The 22,770-nt window shown below is 43.5% G+C and overlaps 1 long non-coding RNA gene across 5 annotated transcripts in view; it reads right to left on the bottom strand.

Moving 5' to 3' along the window:
* Positions 1–22,770, bottom strand: part of LOC132694287 (uncharacterized) — a 111,276-nt gene that overhangs the window by 15,466 nt on the left and 73,040 nt on the right. The window contains exon 1 of one of the 5 annotated variants that reach the window (XR_009617246.3): positions 312–478. The exons of the other annotated variants lie outside the window; for them this stretch is intronic. This is a non-coding gene — a long non-coding RNA (uncharacterized LOC132694287). Of the gene's footprint in view, positions 1–311; positions 479–22,770 lie in introns of those variants that run through there. 5 annotated transcript variants of the gene reach the window in all.

The following is a 22,770-nucleotide window of genomic DNA, read 5'->3' as shown; positions in this document are numbered from 1 at the left end:
CCATGAAAACTAACAGAGCAATTTGACTCTCTCTTCCTACATACCCAAGCCAAAGTGAATTCAAATAAAACAACAAAAGTTGTTTCATGTGGATGTATTTAATAAAGCGGGATGTTTGTGACCAAACAATTCAGAAAACTCTCTTCTATATTATCTTATCATTTTGGTTTTCCCAACAAGTTAAAAGGAGCAATTAGGGGAATGAGATGCATATTTAAAGCTAAGTTGTTGCTGAGCCAACCCAGAGAGAGAGAGGAATCTTATTAAAACTCATCTATGTTATTTTTCATAAAATATAGTCATAAATGGACCTTTAAAGCAGTGTCTTGGAAGACTCTGTAGTTGGCTCAGCCCAGTCTGTCTGCGGGAGACAGGAAGGTGGTAGTGGATGGCTTCCCTCCTGCTCTCCACCGTGTGACTCTGGAGGCAGTTTGGAGACACACAGTTCCAATATCTGTCCCAGCTTCAGATACAGAATCAAACTGGGAGGTAAGCAGAAATGTCATAGAAATTAGATAATGATTTTGTAGTTGTTTGTAAACAATGTCTTAGGCAAGCCCTTTTGGGACAAAAGCACATCTCTACATATGTAAGCATGTATCTCCTATGTGGATAATGTGTGCTAGTCTGTTCTTGTCTCTGGAGACTGCTTAGGTTTGCTTCCTCCATCGGGCTTCTGTCAGTCCAGCCTGGAAAGACATTAGGTACAGTCTGACAAAAGGGAGTGTGCGTTCACCTGCATGTGTGCGCACCTGTGCTTATGTGTGTGAGGATGATAAAGAATGAGAGATTCGATTCTGACTTCATCACAAAGCCAAACTGAATTTTTTCTCTTAGCTCTCTCTTGGATAGTTGTCCGCTATTTCTCCCTTCAAGAGTGCAAAAATAATTGAAAGTGGACCCAACAGGTCCTACTAGCTATTGACCACACACCTGCACCCCCAAAAGCAAAATGAAGTTCATTCAACTGGTTCACATTTTTAGGGGGAACCTCTACGTAACACCAAATAAGTAAAGATTTTAGAACTGGTTTACATAATTTGTAAGCACAGATTAGCTAAGACCCAAAGTAGATTATTTGAGTCTGAAATAATCTCACTCTGGCTATCCATAAAGACTCAGTACCCTCTCTCTGAAAAAAGTTTATATGGACAACAAACATCTACCTACAAAATAGAAAATATATACATAATTGATATGTCTAAGTACTTGGAAGCATCAAGATATCAGTGAAATTTTCAGTCAAAATATGAAAATAGCTACAATTTCCAAAACCTATGCCTGAGAAATCTGCATAATTACCTCCATGCCCCACAGAGCTAGTGAGGTTATATAAATATATTTATATACCACTCTACTTAAATCTATGCACATGCACATAAACATTAGGTAAGCCACCAATATATATAACCTATATATGTTTATATGCTGAGATATATGGGGATTCATAGGCACATTTATGTTATTTATTTTATTAATTCATTTATTGGATTTCTATTAGACATGTCTGTTTTGGTTTATTATCTAGTGTGAATCTGGCCTCACACAGTCCTGCCTTCTCTCTTCTCATATTCCTGGCTGCCAGGAGGGTTTGTACCCTGAAGCCTGGGGTTTTTAGCTACTTTCTTTAAACCCGGGAGAAGGCTGATCATGGCTTAAATGAACCCATAAATGCTGCCCAAGTTCCTGGAATGTTCCTGCAGGGTCTGTCCTCTATCCAATAACCTCTCTAAATAATCTTTTTTCTTTATGTAAACTGGAACAGTCCTACAATAGAACGGCCCCCTCTCTTGGAATGACGGAAGAGGGGAGCAACCATGACTTTCCGTCCCACCCAAGTTTAACTGTAACTCAGAGTTTGGATAGAAGTGACAAAACAGAAGAGACTCATAAATATGGAGAACAAACTGAGGGTTACTGGAGGGATTGTGGGAGGGGAGATGGGCTAAATGGTTAAGGGGCATTAAGGAATCTACTCCTGAAATCATTGTTTCACTATATGCTAACGAATTTGGATGTAAATTTTAAAAAATTAAAAATTAAATTAAAAAAATTAAAAAAAGAAGTGACAGATAAGCACTCTGCCCCTACACTTACATTATTTAAAATAACTATACAATGAGCCAAAAAGTCAAATTAGGCAGCTGAATTTGGGTTTCATGACCGTGTTTGCGTGTCTTTACTAATCACCAAATCCCCACCACTGGGTCCCTAACCCTGCATGTTAGCTGCACACCAGCACCGAGGAGTTTTAAAAAATACCTACGCCCAGGGACTCCCTGGTAGGGTGCAGAGCCCGCTTCAGATCCTCTGACCCTCCCTCTCCGCCCCTTCTCTGCTCGTGCTCTCTCTCTCTTGCTCTCAAAAATAAATATTTAAAAAATGCTGATGCCTAGACCCCACTCCACACCAGCTGAATCCATACATCCTGAAATAGGCATTAGGCTGATTAAACGTTCCCTTAGCTGATTCTGATCCACAGTGAGCGTTGAGAGCCACTTATGTACACTGACCTAATTCAGTATAAGGGATTCAGTATAAGAGGTATCCCAGGGATTGGGGGCTGGGAGACGATCAGGGCAATGCTAGCCGAAAACAAACCAACACAAAACAAAGTAAGGTTCCTTTCACAGAAACATTTTTCACCCTATTAATACCCACTCACAAAGATACGGCTGAAGAAACTGGGCTGGAAGTGGGTCAGGGAGGGGGGAAAGGGATGCTTGTCTTTTAGAAGCCTTACATCCGGGAACCCATTCCCAGAGCAGTTACGAGAACTGGGGCGTGAGCGCACACACGAACACGCGCGTGCACACATACACACCATGTGACTTGCAAGCAACTTAAAACAAAAAAAAATTTTTTAATTGAATTTCGGGGCCTGGGGAAGATCTGAACCTATAATTATTTCTTAGCAAACTTGCTGAACACAGGGTTTCCCTCCTCTGGGACGAGATGAGACGGGTAGCATAATGAACCCTCTTTAATTAAAAAATAAAAATGTTTTAGGATAATCATATTCTTCCAAGTTACATTATTTTTTTTAAAGGAAAAGAAGGATGGTGAAAAAAATGTCTATTTTCAAATGCCTGGTGTTAGGCTACCTCAAACGGTCTTGTTTCTCATTCAACCTTCTAGATTCAAAATTGGGTCCTTACGGGAGAGGTGGAAACCCTCCACTGTTCCGGGTGGGAAACTAACTCTTCATCACCCCAGCTGTAGTCCCTCTTCCCTTAAAAGCAACAGGCAGCTTCAGCGTCGATTGATGCCAGCCAAGCAAAACTGTAGGCAGGGAGCAGAAGTTGAGACCAAAACGGAGCTCTGAGCCCAACAGCCCTCTGACCGACTTTTATGAGATTCTCTAGTAACTGTTCTGTTCATGCACTGTTCATGCCTCATGCTTCATGCACTGTTCATGGTTCCCATTGTAGAGTTCTTCCCTGGCTCCTTAGGAGGTATTTGGGATGTGGATACACAGACAGAAGTGAGCAAATACTCACCTGCATCCTAGGACTATGGAGGGGGCAGGGAGGGGAAAGTAGACAGAGGCACATTCTTTTATTAACTGAAAATGTCTCTCTTCAGACATGGGAACAAAACAGAGATGTCCATGGAATTGGGATGGGAGGGATTTCATCCTGCATTCTACCTCTCAAAGGGATCTACATGTATTGGCGGCCTTGAGGGACAGTCCGTGATCATCCACCGAGGTAAATAGAAGACATCTAATTCAAGACGTTTCTTTTGTTATTTTCATTTTCTTTGAATCCTATTTCCTCTTCTACTTTTTCTGGGTCCAACGGCCCTATCACTGAAATTTATGCATCTAACGAAGATCTTTTTTTTTTTTAATTTTTTTAACATTTATTTTTATTTTTGAGACAGAGAGAGACAAAGCATGAACGGGGGAGGGTCAGAGAGAGGGAGATACAGAATCTGAAACAGGCTCCAGGCTCTGAGCTGTCAGCACAGAGTCCGACGTGGGGCTCGAACCCACGACCGCGAGATCATGACCTGAGCCAAAGTCGGCCACTTAACCGACTGAGCCGCCCAGGCACCCCAAGATCTCTCTTTTTTTTTTTTAAGAGAATAAGTAACGTATTGGAAGATCTAAATGAAAATCCTATTTTTCCCAAGCTTTTCCTACCCCATTTCCCTGAAAAGAAAAAGTAAAGATGTAAAGGAGCTAAAACCTATTACTGTCACTGACTTCACACCAAAGATTACATTTTCATAGAATGTGTCTATACTCCCAAGGGCAGGCATAGTGGCTAATAGTGGGCAGCTTCTTTAGCCACTTAAAATACATTGAAGCTCTTTCCCTAGGCAGTGTAGATCTATGTTCTCACAGCTAAATGGGAGACATCTACACTCCAAGCTACATTTAGACATACACACACACATACACACACACACATCCATGTACATGTTTCCTCCCTACAATCCTGACACTTGAGATGCATTCACTGATCTCAATTGCATTTACATCAGATACCCTGGGATCCATTTATGATTTTTTAAAGTATATTGATTTTATTTTTGAGGGAGAGAGAGAGCGCACGCAAACAGGGCAGGGACAGAGAGAGAAAGGGAAAGAGAGAGAATCCCAAGCAGGCCCTGTGCTGTCAAAGCAGAGCCTGTTGTGGGGATCAATCTCACTAACCTAGAGATTGTGACCTGAGCCAAAATCAAGAGTGGGACACTCAACTGACTGAGACACCCAGGAGCACCCATTTATGATTTTAGAAAGGCAAAAGGAAGGTGGATGAACATTTTCTTCCTTCAAAAAAGTGCAGAGGTGGATAGGTAAAAGTAGTGGGAGTGGGAAACCCATTTTCTGAGACTTTATAAGGCAAAGTAAAGCAAGTGTGTGCGCTTTCTCCCTCCCTCTCTCCCTCTCTCTCTCTCTCTCTCTCTCTCTCTCTCTCTCTCTCTGCCTGCACCAGGAACATTCACCTGCTGTGGCTGAATGAAAAACTGAAGAGCCTGGAAATCTACCAGTGGGGAGGGACCTCATAGTCAACAGCCTAGAGAGCTTTGCCCTGGCCAGGTCTACACCTGCCCAGGGAGAATTTTGGTAATTTTAATAAAACCAAATTAAATCTTAAAGTAAGACCAGTTGGTGATTCAGTAGGGATGGCCCCAGACCATTATGGAGTGACTATAAAATAAAAATTATAGATGGATAAGAATAGGAGCAAAGCAAATAAAATCATTTTAATGGAGGAGAGAGGGAGCATGGCAGAGAAGAGGAAAAACTGCCAACTATGAAGAGGAGGTTGTTTACAGGATTCTCCAGGTAAATGGCTTTCGAGATGGGGGCCTGCTGATGACAGAGAAGATCAGTGCAGATCCTGGGATTTGTGCATCTTTGAGGAAAGGGGGGGGATGCTTGAGTGAAAACGCCATTCCACCCAAGCAGAGAAAGGGCAGAGAGGCCTGTGGTGCTGGAGAAGGGAGAGGGATATGAAGGAGAGCAAGCCAGTGAGATCCCTGCACACAGAGGAGCTTATCTTTTAATTACCGGAGCAAGTTTGGATATGAGACACTACTGTGCACTTTCTGTACACATTTTAGTCCTTTCTCATGACATCCTGTGAGATGAATTGTCTATTACTCAACTCAGATTTGGAAACTGAAGCTCGAAGGGTCAAGTAAGTTGCCCAAGGTCAAAAAACTCAAATGTGGAGGATCTATGGTTTGAACCATGTCTGGGTCACTCCAAAGCCCAAGCATATTCTTTCTATCACCATGAAAGAGACCGAATATAACACTGATATTTCCCAAAGAGACACAGATCTGAAAAGACACTCTGTGTCAGTTTGTCCGGTTGACGGCTCCATATGCTAAATCCCTGACCTCCTCGCTGGAGCCCCTTCCCTGGCCTGAGCACCACTGTGCGCGGGGCGTCTTTGGCTGAGGTTGGCTTCTTTCTACCCCAGAACCACTTCACCAGAAGAAGACATCAAAGATTGCGGCAGAGCCATAAAGAGAGGGAGGGTGTTAGGAGGGAGCCACCCTGGGCTTGTAAACTGGGTGGGGGGGACCCACCCATTTGTCAGGCGACGCTGCACCTCACTTTCCCCAAAACCTGAGACCTCAGCTCTTGCTTCAGGGCAGGCAGTGAAGCAAAGTGCATGTGGCGAGAGCTAGGAGGACACACAGGGTTTGGAGCCATTCTGACATGGAAATGGGGCTACCTCTCTATCTCCACTACCCCCGTGAAGCCAAGACATTCAGGTGGGTTCATTTGAGACCTTGGCTGTAGTTTCGGTTCTGCTGCCCTGCAACTGTAAGCAGCTTCTCCCTGTCCCCTCAGCCTCTTTACCTTGTTCTAGAGTAAATCATCACTGCCCTTCCCCTCACCTTGCTAAGTGGCAGACTGGAGACCACCAGTGGAGGCAATCCACATGGCCCAAATTCTCTGTGCTGCAGCCAGGCTACATGTCTTGAAGGACAGCTAGAGACACCAAAGAGTATCTGTAGTCTCTCTTTTACCATCTCTCTCTATCATCATGCAAAACAGAGCGTCCAACCTCTTGTTAGATGGTGTCTGAACCTGCAACAGTCATGCAAATTCCATAAAAATGCCTGTGTCTGGGGGCTCCATTAGCCTGGGAGCTCCCCAAGAACAGAAACTAAGTCTTGTTCCTAGAGGATTCCTCCACTGAATTGAGAGCTCTGTGCACAGTTGGGGCTCTTGAAATGGATTCAGCAAAGTCCACATGAAACAAGAAGTCTAAGTTCTCCTTAGCAAATTGGATAATCACAATTAAAATTCTCCCTTCCTTATCATGTTCACCAAGAACTGCTTTTTTTCCCTACATCATCATAATCATAAACAAGCATTTATTGAACATTACTAAATAGGGTGGTGTCCGAGCACTTGATATGACAGATATCACTGGTCCTGTCATCAGGAGACATGACAGATACATTTAAAAATATACAGACAGTATCGGGATAGCATGAACTCTGGGTTGCAAAGGTCTGGGTTTAAATCTAAGCTCTCCTCTTTCCAGTCATGAGACACGGCAGGTTCTATAACTACTCTGTGTCTCTGTCTCCTCAACTTTGAACAGAGAAAACAAAAGTGCATACTACATAGGGTTGATGTGGTGATTAAATTAGATGATGCATATGGAGCACTTAGTATAGTGATAGTGCCTGACACATAGTGTGCACTCAACAAGGTAGCTATGGAGCAGAGAAGAAAAGTGGCATGATTAGGACTATGTTTTAGGGAGACAACAACAGAGTTTGGGATGGTTATGAGGGAGAGAATCGAAGGAGGGAAGTCCTGTTGGGAAGTGTTTACAACAAGGAAGCAAAAGCAAGAACAGCCCGAATCAGAGTGGAAGGAAATAATAGCACTTCATATTCTAGGAGACTTGATCTCTCCGAAAGACCTGAAACAACCAGTATTATTCAAAAGCTGGATGTGAGAAGAAAAAGCCAGGGGAGTTGACATTATTTAGGCTGAAGAAGCCTGAAAAGAATGAATTATTTATAAACCCATAAGTGGATATTACACTAGAAGCTTCTAGACAGCTTTCCAAATCTTGATAGAGAGAGATAAACAGACAGGCAGAAATATCCCCCCTACCCCCAATCCCACTAACAGATCTAGTGAGAAGGTAGCAAAAGAGATTTAGATCAGGCTAAGATAAAATTGGCAGGTGGATCAAAAATTGCAGTGGGCTCCTATTCCTCTGATTGTTTAAGAACAGGGCATCCACATGTTGACTGTATGGACTAGAAATGGTGACCTAGAGCCTCTGGAGTTTCCTTCTAAATCACACTCATTAGAACATCCAAATTTTCATCAATAAAATATTATTAGCTTGCATATGATGGCACGTCTTCCCCAGTTTTCTTAATATTGTCTTGACAATGGGGTTAGATTTAGTTTTTTATACCTCATTTCTGGGGGGGAGTCACACCAAGACCATCTTATCCTGAACCTATGAATTAGGAACGCATTTATGATTTCATTAGAAACTGTATTCCCCACCCTGGAAATTCTTCAGAAAGGGTTTCCTAACTCTTCTTGTGATAGTTGGACATATGATCTTCGACAGCCTGACAACAGTCACTAGACTTTGATCAAATGCCACCTCTATTGCTTACTAGTTCCATAGCCTTAAGGAAATCATGTAAGTACTCTGTTTCTTTGTCTGTAAAATGAGGGTAAGAATTCCAAGCATACAAGGTTATTGTATGATTATAAATGAAAATACCCTGGAACTGTAAAATACCATTTAAAAAAATTTTATTTTTGGGAGAACACAAGCGGGAAAGGGACAGAGAGAGAGGGACAGAGGATCCAAAGCAGGCTCTGCGCTGACAGGCTGACAGCAGTGAGTCCCATATGGGGCTTGAACTCATAAACTGCAAGATCATGACTTGAGCTGAAGTTGGTCACTCAACCGACTGAGCCCCCAAGGTACCTCTGTAAAATACCATTTAAATGTTAGTTATTATTATTACTATAATATTTCAGCATTATAAGAAAGAAAAAGGAGGCAGCTGGCAGGAACTCTGACCCCAAGCCCCTTTGACTCCCATATTTTGACTTTTTTCTAAATCATATTACATATTTGAAATCCTCAACAAACTAGAATGCTGGTCTTTTCCAAGTGGGTTGCACCTGGGAGTCAGGCTTGGTTAAAGTGAGTTTTGTGTGTCATTCAAAGAATGGAGCTTTTGCAGTCTTTCATAAAGAACTGTATGTTAATACCTACCACTGTCACTTCCTAGTTAGTTTTAGAGGACTTTTAGCCTCCAAACCCTGTGGAGGAGGCTGGGACAAGAGCTAAATCTGCAATGGGAGAGGAGTGTAAATTCTGCTCCAGGCAAGAAAATGAGGCCTAGAGGGAATACACCAAAGAACCAGGCACACCAACCCCCTTCCCCCAAGTCCTATCTACAGTGGTTACAGCAGGATTGGCAGTTGTGGGCTAAGGATAGAGGGGGGGGAGGAGTGGAGCTTCCATGAGCCCTGAGGATAGCAACTGTCTTGAACTACATGTGTTTAGAGTCAGGCTGATGGTTGTCTGGCTTGCCCAAGGACTAAACAATAATGGTCCTAATCATGCCTTAACATCAGGAAACAGTCATTAGTGTCCTGCTCCTTCTCTCCCTTCCCAAGAGTAAGGGTCAGATAGACAGAAAAGTGACACATCATGACTCAAGTTAGCCGGGGAGAGGTACCAGGTTCAGGAAAAAGCTCCAGGTGTTTCCGGTTGTTATTTCATCCACAGGCACAGGTTTACTCCCATAAAGATCTCTATCCAGCCACCCTGGATGCCTATCTGGATTTGGGCAATAGCTACAGTGGAAGGGAGGTGTGGTAGAGCATAAGCCCTGTCATGAGAGGGCACAGGGCAAAGTGGAGCAACTCTGCGTCCCTGAGGGGGATGACGCTCAGGGAGCTGGACGAGGTCACCTCACATTTGGAAGCTTCTAGACTCTGCATTCTCAGTAATTTAGTCTCTCCATGATCTCTTTGCAACTAATGACAAAGTGCCAAGTCTTTCCTCTTGCTTTGCTTGAGTCTTGCGAAATCTCAAAGAAAAGAGAAAAGAAGGACCCTCAGGACAGAAGACTTCTCTCGTCCCCAAATTAGGGAGAGGGGCAGAGGGGAAGCACCTCATTCCAAGCAAGGCTGTTTACCAGGTGCCAGCCCAGACACACCCCCAACAAAATGCCATGGAGAATGATGTCGTGACTCATGGCTTGGCAGGTACCGGGATCATGCCCCAGGCTCCCAGATACCACACTGGCTCCTCTAGGTCGCTCTGGCTGGATCTCCTCCTCCTCCTTCTCCCCAGAGGCATTCCTCATCTTGCCCTCTCCTCCCCAACCCCTCCTCCCCTGAAATCATTCCATGCAGTGAAAGCGGGGGAGGGGAGCAGAATTGGGATTTGAGTTAGGCTTAATTTCAGGATCAGGATTAAGGATTGGGTTTGGGATAGAGCTACTTTGGAATTTGGTTTAGTCAGTGGACTTTTAGTTGGTAGAGACAATAGAACTCTACTATTTTACTTACATGCATTAAGGTCCTAGGGTTAGCCTAGATGTCTTAGTGGTGGGTCCACTTTCTTTGGGCTCAGATTAGAAGAGTTATAGTCTGGTTTAGAAAATAGAAAATGTCAACACCTAAGGAAAGATGTAATCAAGAATCACCTCCTAGGAATCTGAGCAGAGATTTTTTTTTTTTTTGGAGTCAACTACATTCCTAAGGATTGTAGATACCATGGAACAATTATGTCCATTCTCTAGGCACTGTGCAGTACTGTGTGACTTTACCTTGACCTCAGACTTAGAAGTTTCTAGTGCACCCAAGAGTCTTTCTTGTATTTCTTCTCCTAAGCCCCTCCTAGTCTTATCAAAGGAACTGTTCCTCTATCCCATCAGCATCAGGAAATGGCTAGGGGAATAGCTGAAGCACTGGGGCCCTGACATCTGGGTACCTCGGGCGCCGTCTTGGCGGAGAGACACTAAGCAAAGCATGCTGGAGCTTCCCAGACTGAGACATCTGTCAGCAAGGCTCAGGAGGCTCCCCTCAGGCAAAGGACAAGACATACTGCAAGTTCTGAGCTCAATTCCTGAGGAGAGGAGGAAAATAAAACTAGGAGAGACTGCGGAGCAGTAGGAGGGCCTGGAGCAGGAGGGCTCTCAGCAAGTCACAGAGGTCTTCCAGGAGAAGTTGCTAGATAAACCGAAGTGATGCCATTGGGTTGAATTCCTAGAAACACACATACATGCACACGCACACCAACACCTTCTTACATAAATTGCTCAACCCAGAACAATAAACTAGCTGGCACCCACCCGCTACTGAGCAACCAAAATCTTTTCCACTTAACATGGGCCTCAGTTTCTCTTCCTCCTCTCCCAAGTCTCCTTCTTCCACATCTGGCTCCATAGGTACTTGGAGATCCTCCTGCAGAGGGGCTAGGAGAGTTCGAAGCTGGCATAAAACCCACCTGAGCCCCGCCCTCTCCATGAGCAGCAGCAAGACGGTGATTAGCAGCTCTCCCCAAGGCTCAGAGGTAAGGGATTTTTTCTTCTTTCAAACATGTCACATCTGGCACATCTGCTTTCCTAGCAATGATGCATCCCAAGGGGTATAATCAGCAGTTGGGGCGGGGCCGGGATGCAGGTCTGTACTGACAGAAGCCTGAGCCAGAGACGCCAAGAGCAAAACTTAAGAACACCAACCACCCCCACTCCCACTCTACCCCAGGGGCTGAAGATGAGCCCTATCTATCCCTGTGCATCTTTCTGCCTTAAAGCCAAGCACCCTCCTCACGGGCCAAACCTGTGTTAGGGCACAGAAATGATGCAGTGGTGCATTTTGCTTTAGGAAATTATACAATCCTTTCTCTTGTCCAACTTTAAGTTCTCCTACTGAAATTCGAAGGGAAGTGGAAAAGAAGCAGTTACCTTTCCCTGTCACAAAGCTCAGAAGCAATATTCAGGAAGGCCCTGGTGGTGGCTTCTCTAGTCTTCCATCCCCACTCCTGTTAGTTGCCCTCCCCACTTGCTATAACCCCTGCTATCTTCAAGCCCAGTCTCCCACCTCAGAACCCCATCACCCCAGATCTGGGCTTTCAAAGGTGCTGACCAAATGCCTCCCGACAACAGTTTGATGAAAGATCAACAGTGCTTTGACCACCCCCCTGCCCACTGGTATAAGCTTCCTCCCAACCCTCCCCTTCCCTGTGACCCCCTCATTCAGACACGTCCTTCCAGCTAGACAAAACTGCCTCCTTCCCTGCAAAGTTCTCTTCTTTTACCTTAAAGGTGGTTCTTTCTCTCCTCCAAGTCACCCACCTTTCCTTTCTCTGGGTGCTAATCCACTTCTTCCAAACATCCCCCCACCAGCCCCTCCTGAAGGAAGTCCTCTGTCGATAAGTCACCCATATTGCTTCCAGTAGTATTTCTCCATCCTCCACCAATGCCCTCATCCCCTCTGTCTGTGTGTTTGCTGTTGTCCCGGGTATCATATCAGTCCCATCTGCCTCCTGAGAATAGGGATGTTGCCTCTCCTTCCAGTGCTCTGTATATTCCAGTTTCTTGATTCAGTAAAAGAAGGTAACTGAGTGGGGGAGAGAGGCAGAGGGCCCAATACCTACTCTGCTCCCACAGAAAGACATAACCAACATATGTACACACACACACACACACACACACACACAAAGTACACATACACACACATCCCAAGTCATCCCAAAGATGACTGAGCTTGTCAGATATAAATCATGTTTGGCTTTCAAATGCAACAGTAATTACACGGTATCTTAACTATCTGTGCAAACTGTCAGAGAAAATATATTGGCGATTGAGAGGAAAGAGGAGGGGGAGGCGGGAGCATCCATTGAACACCACCCTCACCTTCTCTGAAGTCATCCGGAGATAGGACAGCACAGAAGGGCAAAGACATGCCAGGGCCAGTCCCAACACTTTCAGAACCTAATGGTTTTTTGGTGAGATGTGCTGTCACAAGCTCCCAGGGAGGAGGGGACAGTCAAGATGAACTATATTCATCATCAGACTCCTAACGTGTTACAAGCAGCAGCAGGAGGGATTTTGGCTACATTTTCTGAAGATATCCTGACAAGGAAGATTCTGGAAACAGAGGCCCTAGAGAGATTGAGTCCTTCCTTCCTCTGAGAGTTTAGGATTCATCTGGTCTAACCTTTTGCATCTAAGCAGAACTAGATCAGGCGATTCCAGCAGGGGAGTGATGTTTAGAATACCCCATTTAAGACATATCATATTCAAATAAGTCTCTGTATCTGAGATTAGGATTTTTAAATTTCTACTTAGTTATAGTTACAATTTAGCATGCTCTTCCCCCAGTTGCTACTCTATCTTAACATTCTTCCCAACCCCAGACTGATACTTGCCTCAGTTTCCCTTTTAGAAGCACTGCTTACCTGTTTCCAGGCTACTTTTCTTATCCATCTTTCTGCAGTGGTTTTGGAGAAAACAAGATTGATGGGTTTCAGAATGAGGGGCCCAAAGGGATGTCCTATGCAGGGACAGGCCAAGGAAGGAGACATGAACGGTGGGAGCCACAGTAAGGGGAGGGTGAAGAACAGTAAAGGGAGAGCAGGAGTGAGGGCTTGAGGTTGAGAATCTCATCCATGAGGGGCAGAGAGGTGGACGAGGGCAATGGGGGAATGAAAAAGCAGAAGTTGCCCGGGGATCCTCCAGCCCATCCCTCGCTCCCATGTATATTTCACACACACGTACCTGGTTACTCACCAACACCAAGCCAAAGAAATGTGCTGTCCAAGGCTGAGAAAAGAATAGTGTAAAAAAAAAAAAAAAGAATAGTGTATTGACCAAGAAATTGCTCATGGACATTTCTAAGGGTGCATGTATAGATACTTTGGTGAGGTGGGCAAGAGGAGAAGGAAAAGCTGCTTCCCACAAAAGGCATACATGGAAGCAGAGGGCAGGGTCTCCTTCAGTGGAGATATAGGAAAATCAGATGGAACTCCTCTTTCTAGAATGGTTCTGGATAGTTCATTCTTATATATTCCCAGGCCTTCCGGACCTAAGAAGCTAACAAAACAACAACCACAAACCAAAAACAGCACATGGCAGTCCCAATATAAATTTGCATGAAGAGTAGCCCCAATTCCCTAGTTAACATGTGGATGAACCCTGCTTCCTCAACACCCTAATTGTCCCACTAGGCCCTCTGTTAAAGGAATAAGATTCTCTCCATTTTTTTCATTTGGGGACCTTGAGCTCACAGGTCCCTATTTTAGAATATGCCCTACAGTATCCACATCTCATTCCCCAAAAGTTGATGTTCAGAAGGCTGATAACTACCCTATGAGCGGTCACTCTATCTATGGGCCACAAGTAGTAGGACAGTCACACAGGCAACAGAGATTCAGGACAGCAAAAGAATTGGTATCCCCTTGGCTGTGATTGGCACAGCCTTCCCACTTCCCCAGCAAGGTTAATTCACATGCTATGGGATGGGGAGTTGGAGAAGTGACAGGGGACTTTTTTCTAGTGTTTGGAAGATAGAACTCCAAGTCAGACCCTTCCCAAAATTCCTAGGGTTCCTAAAGATACAGTATTCTTGAACTCCACACACCACGGGCCTGAGATTTCCTGACCTGTCCCCACAGAGCTGTGAAATCCAGTTATAAGGCAAACAAGGCCGTGTTTGTCCCATAAAACCACCATGTGCGAGCTAATTAAATGACATCATAAAACAGGGAGATAAACGCAGGCAGCGGGAAGCCCTTCTAGGGATGGGGATGGGATCAGATGGGTGGCTGAAATAAACACATGCCAGGAGAAGAATTGGGAGCAAATATCCTCAACCCCAGCCTCAAGATTCTTCAGGAGCTGCCAACTAGCACCTACTGGGGAGGTGAAGGGAAGGAGGGTCTGAAGATAGAGAAAAGCTACACGAGGTGCTAGCAAAGGGAGCAAAGTCGCCTACACAAATGTGGATGTCCCCTCTCTTGACATATTCACTCACAGAGATTCCTCCATACAATAGGTAAATCGATTTGCAAATACACATCCAGTCATGTGTAGAGATGTACCTAAGGAGTCTCACATACACATTCTAAACAGATAACTCTCCTCCAGTTCATCCCATAACTGAGGTAGACATCTTCTACTGACACACAGGGATGCATAAGCCATGACTAGGGAGGTCCTCTAGTCCTAGAAGAGTCTTTGATTTTGTGATCTGTGAGCACACTAAGAATGACATATTTTATTTTATTCTGTTTAATGTTTATTTATTTTTGAGAGAGAGACAGAGACAGAGACAGAGACAGAGCACAAGCCAGGGAGGGGCAGAGAGAGCGAGGGAGACACAGAACCCAAAGCAGGCTACAGGCTCTGAGCTGTCAGCACAGAGCCCAACGTGGGGCTCAAACCCACCGTGAGATCATTACCTGAGCTTAAGTCAGGTACTTAACTGACTGAGCCACCCAGGCACCCCGAGAATGACATATTTTATTTTATTTTATTTTTAATTTTTAAAGTTTATTTATTCACTCAGAGAGAGAGAGCACAAGTGGGGGAGGGGCAGAGAGAGAGAGGGAGAGAGAATCCAAAGCAGGCTCTGCACTGTCAGTACAGAGCCCTATGTGGGGCTCAAACCCACACACCGCGAGATCACGACTCAAGCCAAAGTCAGACATTTAACCCACTGAGCCACCCAGGTGCCTGAGAACGACATATTTTAAAGTGACATATGCTCACTGCTTCCTCTAAACAGCAATCCACTGAGAACGTCAACAAAATGATGAGGACATGGAGAATACAAAATTCATGTTTTTATCTGGTCACGAGGCCCAGAGCTCTGTTGTTTGCCATGGAATGGACAAAGGCTATAATTGGCAAAGGTGTCTGTCCCAGATGACTACACTGGCAGGTGAGGGGCAGGAACTCACAGAATTCTTGAAATAAGCTTAAAATTTAGTTTCATTTATAGATCTTCTCAGGCAAAGTAAGAGTGAGTCTCAGGAACTCCTTCCACCCCTCTCTCTTCCGTTCCCAGCCTGTGGACCTAAGGCTTCTCTACCCACTGCTCTGTCTAGGCTCATGTGCCACCCAGCGACATTGAGCTGAAGGTTCATTTCCTCATGCCCCTTCCCAAAGATGTTCTTGTTAGAAGGAAAAATTGGGAGTAGGGAGGAGGCCCAGATAATAAGACAAATTCAGGCATCTTGCCACTTGCTTGTTTCTATACTCACTCAGCTTTAATAGTTATCAAGGGCCTTCCATGTACTGGACATAGTCTACCAGGCACATCAATGAGACAGAAGTAAAAACCCTGGCCCTGGTCTTGAAGAATGCATGTCTCCTTGGGCAAGGCTGTCTGGCTCAGTGATCCCAGGATTCTGATGTCCTGTAACACTTGCTTCAATTTTCACCATTCAATCATGAGTCCTTTTTTCTGCTGAATGTGCAGAAAACTGGAGCCCTGATTCACTAACAGTGGAGGAGATGGTCTCCCTGGACACCTGAGTTCCTTTCCTGGCTCCACCCTGACTCCCTGGGCAGTTCTGGACAAGTCATGGACTCAGTTTCTCTACCTGGGAAGCGGGGGAGGCTCCCACTGACTTGTTCTCAACTTCACAGAGCAGCATGGTGATTAATGGGTTAATGTCCGTGGGAGGCTTTGAGCTCTTGGGATGAAAGACATCCTAAAGCCCTGACTCTATTGGAAACTCTGCCCAGCCAACATGATACCCTGAAACCAGAAAGGGGGCCTTTGATCATGTATTAAGGGTTCTCTTTGGAAGAATGAACTAGAGGGAATGAGTTGAAACAGCAGCAGGAATTGAAGTAGCATGAAAAAAGGACTTTCTGGCTCCTGGGTGGAGTCCCTCACCCAAGAGTTGTTTACAGATATTTCACCTGCCTTTAGAGAGGGATGGTCTGGATCATCTCTGGAAGCTTCATCTGGACATCCTACAGTCAACTCCATGTCAGATACTCTCTGACAAATATTTCATATTCAAGATTAAATATTTAATCTTAAATGGTTATCCCACCCCAAATCTGAAACAAGCCATTTTTCCCACTACACAAGTTGGTACTAAGCATAAGAGGGATAGTCCATTTCACACATAACAAAAAATGTTTCAATTGTTTAACAAAATTAAATGTGCAGAAAATATTTTCTATGTAATTTATCCAAAATCTATCAAGTATTCATCATCAAGACAAAATACAAACATAGAGATTAAAAGCTGGGTTATGGAGTCAAATTCAAGTTCAAATACTGGCTCTGCCATTTACCGGTTATACAACTTGGAGCAAGTTGCTGAAACACCATGATATTCAGTTTAATCATCTGTAAAATGGGAATAATAATAATTCCAATTTGATATGATATTGTAAAACTTAAATTGGAAAATTCTAGGGCTACTAAGAGTTTGGCAAGAATGCTAGAACAGCAGGAACTCTCAGATACTCTGGTGAGAGGGAAAATTGGTATAACTACCTGGAAAACAATTTGATATTACTAAGTAAACTTGAATGTTCACATACCCTATAACCCAGAAATTCCACCACTAGATATAGACCCTATAAAACATGCTACAGGTGCACTAGGATACATGTTTAAGAATGTTCAGAGCAGCACTGTTTTCAGGTGATAAAAACTGAAAGGTGAAGATGTCTATCAACAATAGAATGGATAAGTCATGGTATATTCATATTATAAAATGTGTACACCAATGAAAATGAACAAATTACAGTGATGAGCAACAACATGGTTGAATCTCACAAATTAAATGCTGAGTAAAAAAATGTAAGACACAAAAGAATGCACACAGTTCAAGTATATTTATATAAGATTAAAAAAAAAGCAAAATGATATTGTTTAAGGATACATACATTGGTACCAAAACCATGATGAAAAACCAGAAAATTATTATTACAAAATACAAGATTGTTACCTTTGGAGAAGAGACAGGATTGTGATCAAAAAGGGACATAACACGGACACCTGGGTGGCTCAGTCAGTTAAGCATCTGACTCTTGATTTCACCTCAGGTCACAATCTCATGTTCATGAGTTCAAGCCCCACATCGGGCTCCACACTGACAGTACAGAGCCTGCTTGGGACTCTCTCTCTCCCTCTCTCTGCCCTGCCTTCTCTCTCTCTCTCTAAAAAAATGGGGGGACAAGCAGGGGGGTTCTGGGGCCCTGGTTACATTCTTTTTTTTTTTTTTAATAAATGGTATTTGCATGGGCATTTCTAAGTGCCACATTAATTCATTAAAATGCACATACATTTTTATACACTCTTGTGAATATGTGTCATTTAACAACTTAAACACAAAAAAATTTAATTAGGCTACATATGTGAAGTGATTAGTAAATGTTAGCTATTATACCCATTCTTTCACATCTCTACTTCAGAAATGATCTTTACTGTTCTTTCCCTACCACAATCACTGGAGATATGTGGATATGTGTTTAGTAAACGTTTACTGACTCCCTACTACGTGCTGCATGCTGTACTAGGCAGAGATGAACCACAAATCCCCATCAAAGGTGCTTACTACAGTGACCCGGATGTACCAAGACAGAGCCTGCTTTTCAAACCATCTACTTCACTTTCCACACACCTGCGTTAAATATTAACTCCTCAATAATAAAATTACAAACGGATTTTTGTCCTGAAGGAAACCCCCATCTCAAACCACCTATCTCCATCCCTACCAACCAACCGCATTGCTGCCCCAGACCATAGGTATCAATCTATTCATTCTGCCACAGACACACCACATGCAGCCCACATCATATCCGCCACACCCTCAACATGGCAGAGGAAAAAAGAGCTGTGACAAAAAAAAATCTCCCCAGTGTCTGCACTAGCCCCCTACTCATCCCTTCCCACCCCAACCCCACCAACCCAGCTTAAGGGCACGAAATACATTATGACCCTGGGCCTTCGTTTACATGTAACAAACAGAGGTCAATTTATTTCTAAATCACTTTTTTTACGGCTCTATTGAACTATTTGCCACATTATTTATACGTTAATGGGCCAGGCCCCTCTGGGAAGCTCCCCATCTAATAAATAACGTGCCAAATCATTAAGCAAGGTGATAAAATCAAAGCCATTTAAAAATACATCAACCTGCATTCCCTTCCAGTGAAATAAGCTCCAGGGGACCAGAGAAGGGAAGGGGGAGAAAACACCTTCTATTACTGAGTTTTGTCAGGTGTAGGTTTTTTTTGGTTTTTTTTTTTTTTGCGGGTTTTTTTTTTTTTTTTTCTGGGCTTGAAATAAAAATCAGAGCTAGGAGATCTAGCTAACCTGACTGCTTACCCATACCCCCAGCAGCTAGGGTGAGAGAGAGTGGGTAGTATTACAATAGCGATGGTTGCAAGTGAGCTTCAGGCAAGAGGAAGCAAGGGCACCAGACTCTACCTCCCACCTGCCACTTGGGGGTATTGAGGGCAGGCAGGGAAGCCCAACTGAGCCCTCTGGCTGAGAGTTTGATAGTTAAAGGGGAAATCCACGGCCTTCACCTTTCTACCTGTATCCCATCACTATGATTCTTATGAATCTCAGTATTTATAATTGATCTGAATCACAGAGAAGAGCATTAGTAATTACTCTGGCTCCCCCACTCCCCGTCCCTCACCACAGAGGGTTCACCATGCGCTTCTTCCCTATCAACCCACTCAGAAAACCTGTACAGAGCTAGCACAGCAGTAGCAACAGAACGTGGGCTGTAAGACTCACCCTTGAGCTTCCTAGGGACTCTACCTTGAGTTCCTTCCAAGTAGTCCAGAGAAAAAGGACAGACACATGAGAGCCCAGCAATCTATTTTTTTTTCTTTCTTTTTTCTTTCTTTTCTCTTTCTTTCTTTCTTTCTTTCTCTCTTTCCTTCTTTCCTTCCTTCTTTCTTTCTTTCTATTTTTAATGTTTATTTTACTTTTGAGGGAGAAAGAGGCAGAGAGACAGAGCATGAGCAGGGGAAGGGCAGAGAGAGAGCAAGACACAGAGTCAGAAGGGGGCTCTAGGCTCTGAGCTGCCAACACAGAGCCTGATGCAGAGCTTGAACCCAGGACCGCAAGATCATGACCTGACCTGAAGTTGGACACCACCCAGGTGCCCCCCCCCCCCCCGCAGTCTATTCTTATCCTGAAACTCCCTGTGGGTAGATCCCTGCCATGGGTTCTATAAGGAATGGCCCAGATAGATCATCCCCTGATTGATGGGACAAACAAGACCTCCTCCCAGAACTCTGACCCAGGCTGAAAACCTAAGCAGCAATGCAGATGAAGGAGGTACGAGTATTTAAGCTGAGAGGGCACACAGAGCAAAGAATTTACCTGTGGAATTGGGAGGTTTAAATAAATACGTAAGACCTAAGCAAACAAACCAAGCAAATATTGTTTACTTTAATCCTTACAAAAGCCTTGAAAGATAACTTACAGATTCAGAGAAATGAAGAGATTTAATCAAGTTCACACAACATGTGAGTAGAAGGCCAGGGTTTGAATCCAAATCTGTTTGTGTAAACAAGGCTATAGTCTTTTTATTAATTATCATGCCAATCATCATGAGCTTTGAGTTAAGTTCTAAAGGAAGAGACCCATCTGGATAAACTAAGAGAGTAGAGGAAGCAGCATTGCCAAATAAAATAGAGGATGTGCCCATATTGCATGAGATATTGCATGAGACATACACCAAAAATTATTTGTCGTTTATCTGAAATTCAAATTTAATTAGCATCCTGCATTTTTTAAAAATTTTAAACAGTATGGAGGTTCCTTAAAAAACTAAAAATAGAACTACCTTATGACCCAGCAATTGTACTACTAGGCATTTATCCACGGGATACAGGTGTGCTGTTTCAAAGGGACACACGTACCCCCATGTTTATAGCAGCACTACCACCAATTGCCAAAGTATGGAAAGAGCCCAAATGTCCATCGATGGATGAATGGATAGCATCCTGCATTTTTATTTGCTAAATCTGTCAACCCCTAAAACAAGCAATTCTTAAACCTTAAAGCAAAGCAAATGGCCTGGGTGAAGACTCAGAAGAGAAGGAAAATAAGGTTTTCAGGGAAGATGAGCAACAGATTTGCTAACTGGTACAGGTAGTCCCATACTGGGAAGTCAGACACTAGGGAGATGAGCTAGCTTTGAGAAAGGCCTTGAAGAAGGGAATGTTTAGAATTGATAACAGGGAATAGAAAGTCTTTGGTTCTAAGCTATAAACTTTGAAAAATAGTTTCATAGAATTCAGAACTAGAGGGTGCCTGGAAGTCTCAGTCAGTTAACCATCAGAGCCTTGGTTTCAGTTCAGGTCATGATCTCAGTTAGTGAGTTCGAGCCTTGCATGAGACTCTGTGCTGACAGCACGGAGCCTGCTTGGGATTCTCTCTCTCTTTGCCCCTCCCCTCCTCACACTCTCTCTTTCAAAATAAATAAATAAACTTAAAATTTTTAAAAAAAGATTTTCTCTCTCTCTCTGTTCTTCTGCCCCTCCCCTGCTCACGTGCACTTGCTATCTCAAAAAAAATAAATAAAATTTAGAACTGGAAAGTACTCAGTTTATAATAACACAATGCCTTTTATTTGTAAGTATTTTACAGTTTTCAAAGTGCTTTTACATGCATAATTTATTTGATCCTCACTACCCCTGCATGGTGGACAAAATGGGTGTTCTTCCCACTAGCTGATCTCCATCCTCCCCTCCACTGCCAACATCCTAAAAGGCACTGCCCACCTCCACTCTACCTCTCTCCCGAAACTGTCCTCACAGTCTCCGGTGACCTATGCAATGGCTTCTTTTCAGTCTTTGCTCCACTTTACCCCTGCTTGGCATCCAACACTGTCAACAACCCACTCTATCTATGATACTCTTCATCTCTTGCTCTCTTCCTACCGCTTGGATCACTTTCTTAGGCTCCTTCACTGCTCTCTCATCCTTTCAGCCCCCACTAACTAGTAGATACTCCCTAGTTTTCATCCTTGGTCTTCTGCTTGGATGATTTTTAGCCACTTGAGTTTCAATCACTGGATGTGTGCTGATGACTCCCAAATCTATATCCCCCACTAGTTCCAGACCCTAGATTGGGATTTTATTTTATTTTATTTTATTTTATTTTATTTTATTTTATTTTTAGATTTTTATTTTTTAAGTAACTTCTTTTTTTTAATGTTTATTTATTATTGAGAGACAGAGAGAGAGACAGCATGAGCATGGGACAGGTAGAGAGAGGGGGAGACACAGAATCTGAAGCAGGGTCCAGGCTCTGAGTTGTCAGCACAGAGCCCAACACAGGGCTCGAACTCACAAACCTCTAGATCATGACCTGAGCCAAAGTTGGATGCTTAACCAACTGAGCCACCCAGGCACCCCAATTTTTAAAATAATTTCTACACCCAATGTGAGGCTCAAACTCACAACCCCAAGATCAAGAGTCGCATGCTTCTACCAACTGAGCCAGCCAGCTGCCCCAAGATTGGGATTTTAAACGCTCTCCTATTCCAATTCATCCTCCTACTGCGACCAAATCCAGCCATCTTATTCAATTAATGAATAGTCCCCCCCCCCCCTTACTTACATGATGAGCTCCAACTTTTTAGCAGGTTTATACATAGTTAATACAATTAGGGTAAAATTTGGTTGAGATCAGGAGGTTGGCAAGCTTTTTCTATAAAAGGACAAACAATAAATATTTGAGGCTTTGCAAGCTGCATGTGATCTCTGTTGCACATTCTTCTTTGGTGTTTCTTTTTTAATATAACCCTTTAAAAATGTAAAACACAGGGGCATCTGAGTGGGTCAGTCGGTTGAGCATCTGACTCTTGGTTTTGGTTCCGGTCAAGATCTCAGGGTTCATGAGATAGAGCCTTGAGTAAGCTCTGTGCTCACAGTCCTGAGCCTGTTTGGGATTCTCTATCACTCTCTCTCTGCCCCTCCCCTGCTCATGTGTGAGTGTATGCACGTGTTCTCTCTCTCTCTCTCTCTTTCTCTCTCAAAATAAATAAATTTTAAAGTAAATAAATAAAATGTAAACAACAACAACAACAGAACATTCTGAGCTTGAGGGTTGTACAAAAACAGGCCTTGGGTCATAGTTTGCCAACCTCTAATCTGGGTCCAGGCCTCCTGATACCCAACCTTGTTCTGTTTTCCTTGCTTTGGGAATTTAAAAACTTACATGTATGGGATATTCACAGTTTAAAAAAATGCCTTTTGCACACATTATTTTATTTGCTCTCT

Source organism: Panthera onca, chromosome B4 (assembly GCF_046562875.1).
Source record: "Panthera onca isolate mPanOnc1 chromosome B4, mPanOnc1 haplotype 2, whole genome shotgun sequence".
NCBI classification, from domain to species: domain Eukaryota; kingdom Metazoa; phylum Chordata; class Mammalia; order Carnivora; family Felidae; genus Panthera; species Panthera onca.
Note: the sequence above shows the minus strand (reverse complement) of the source record. Positions and strands in the feature narration are given on the sequence as shown.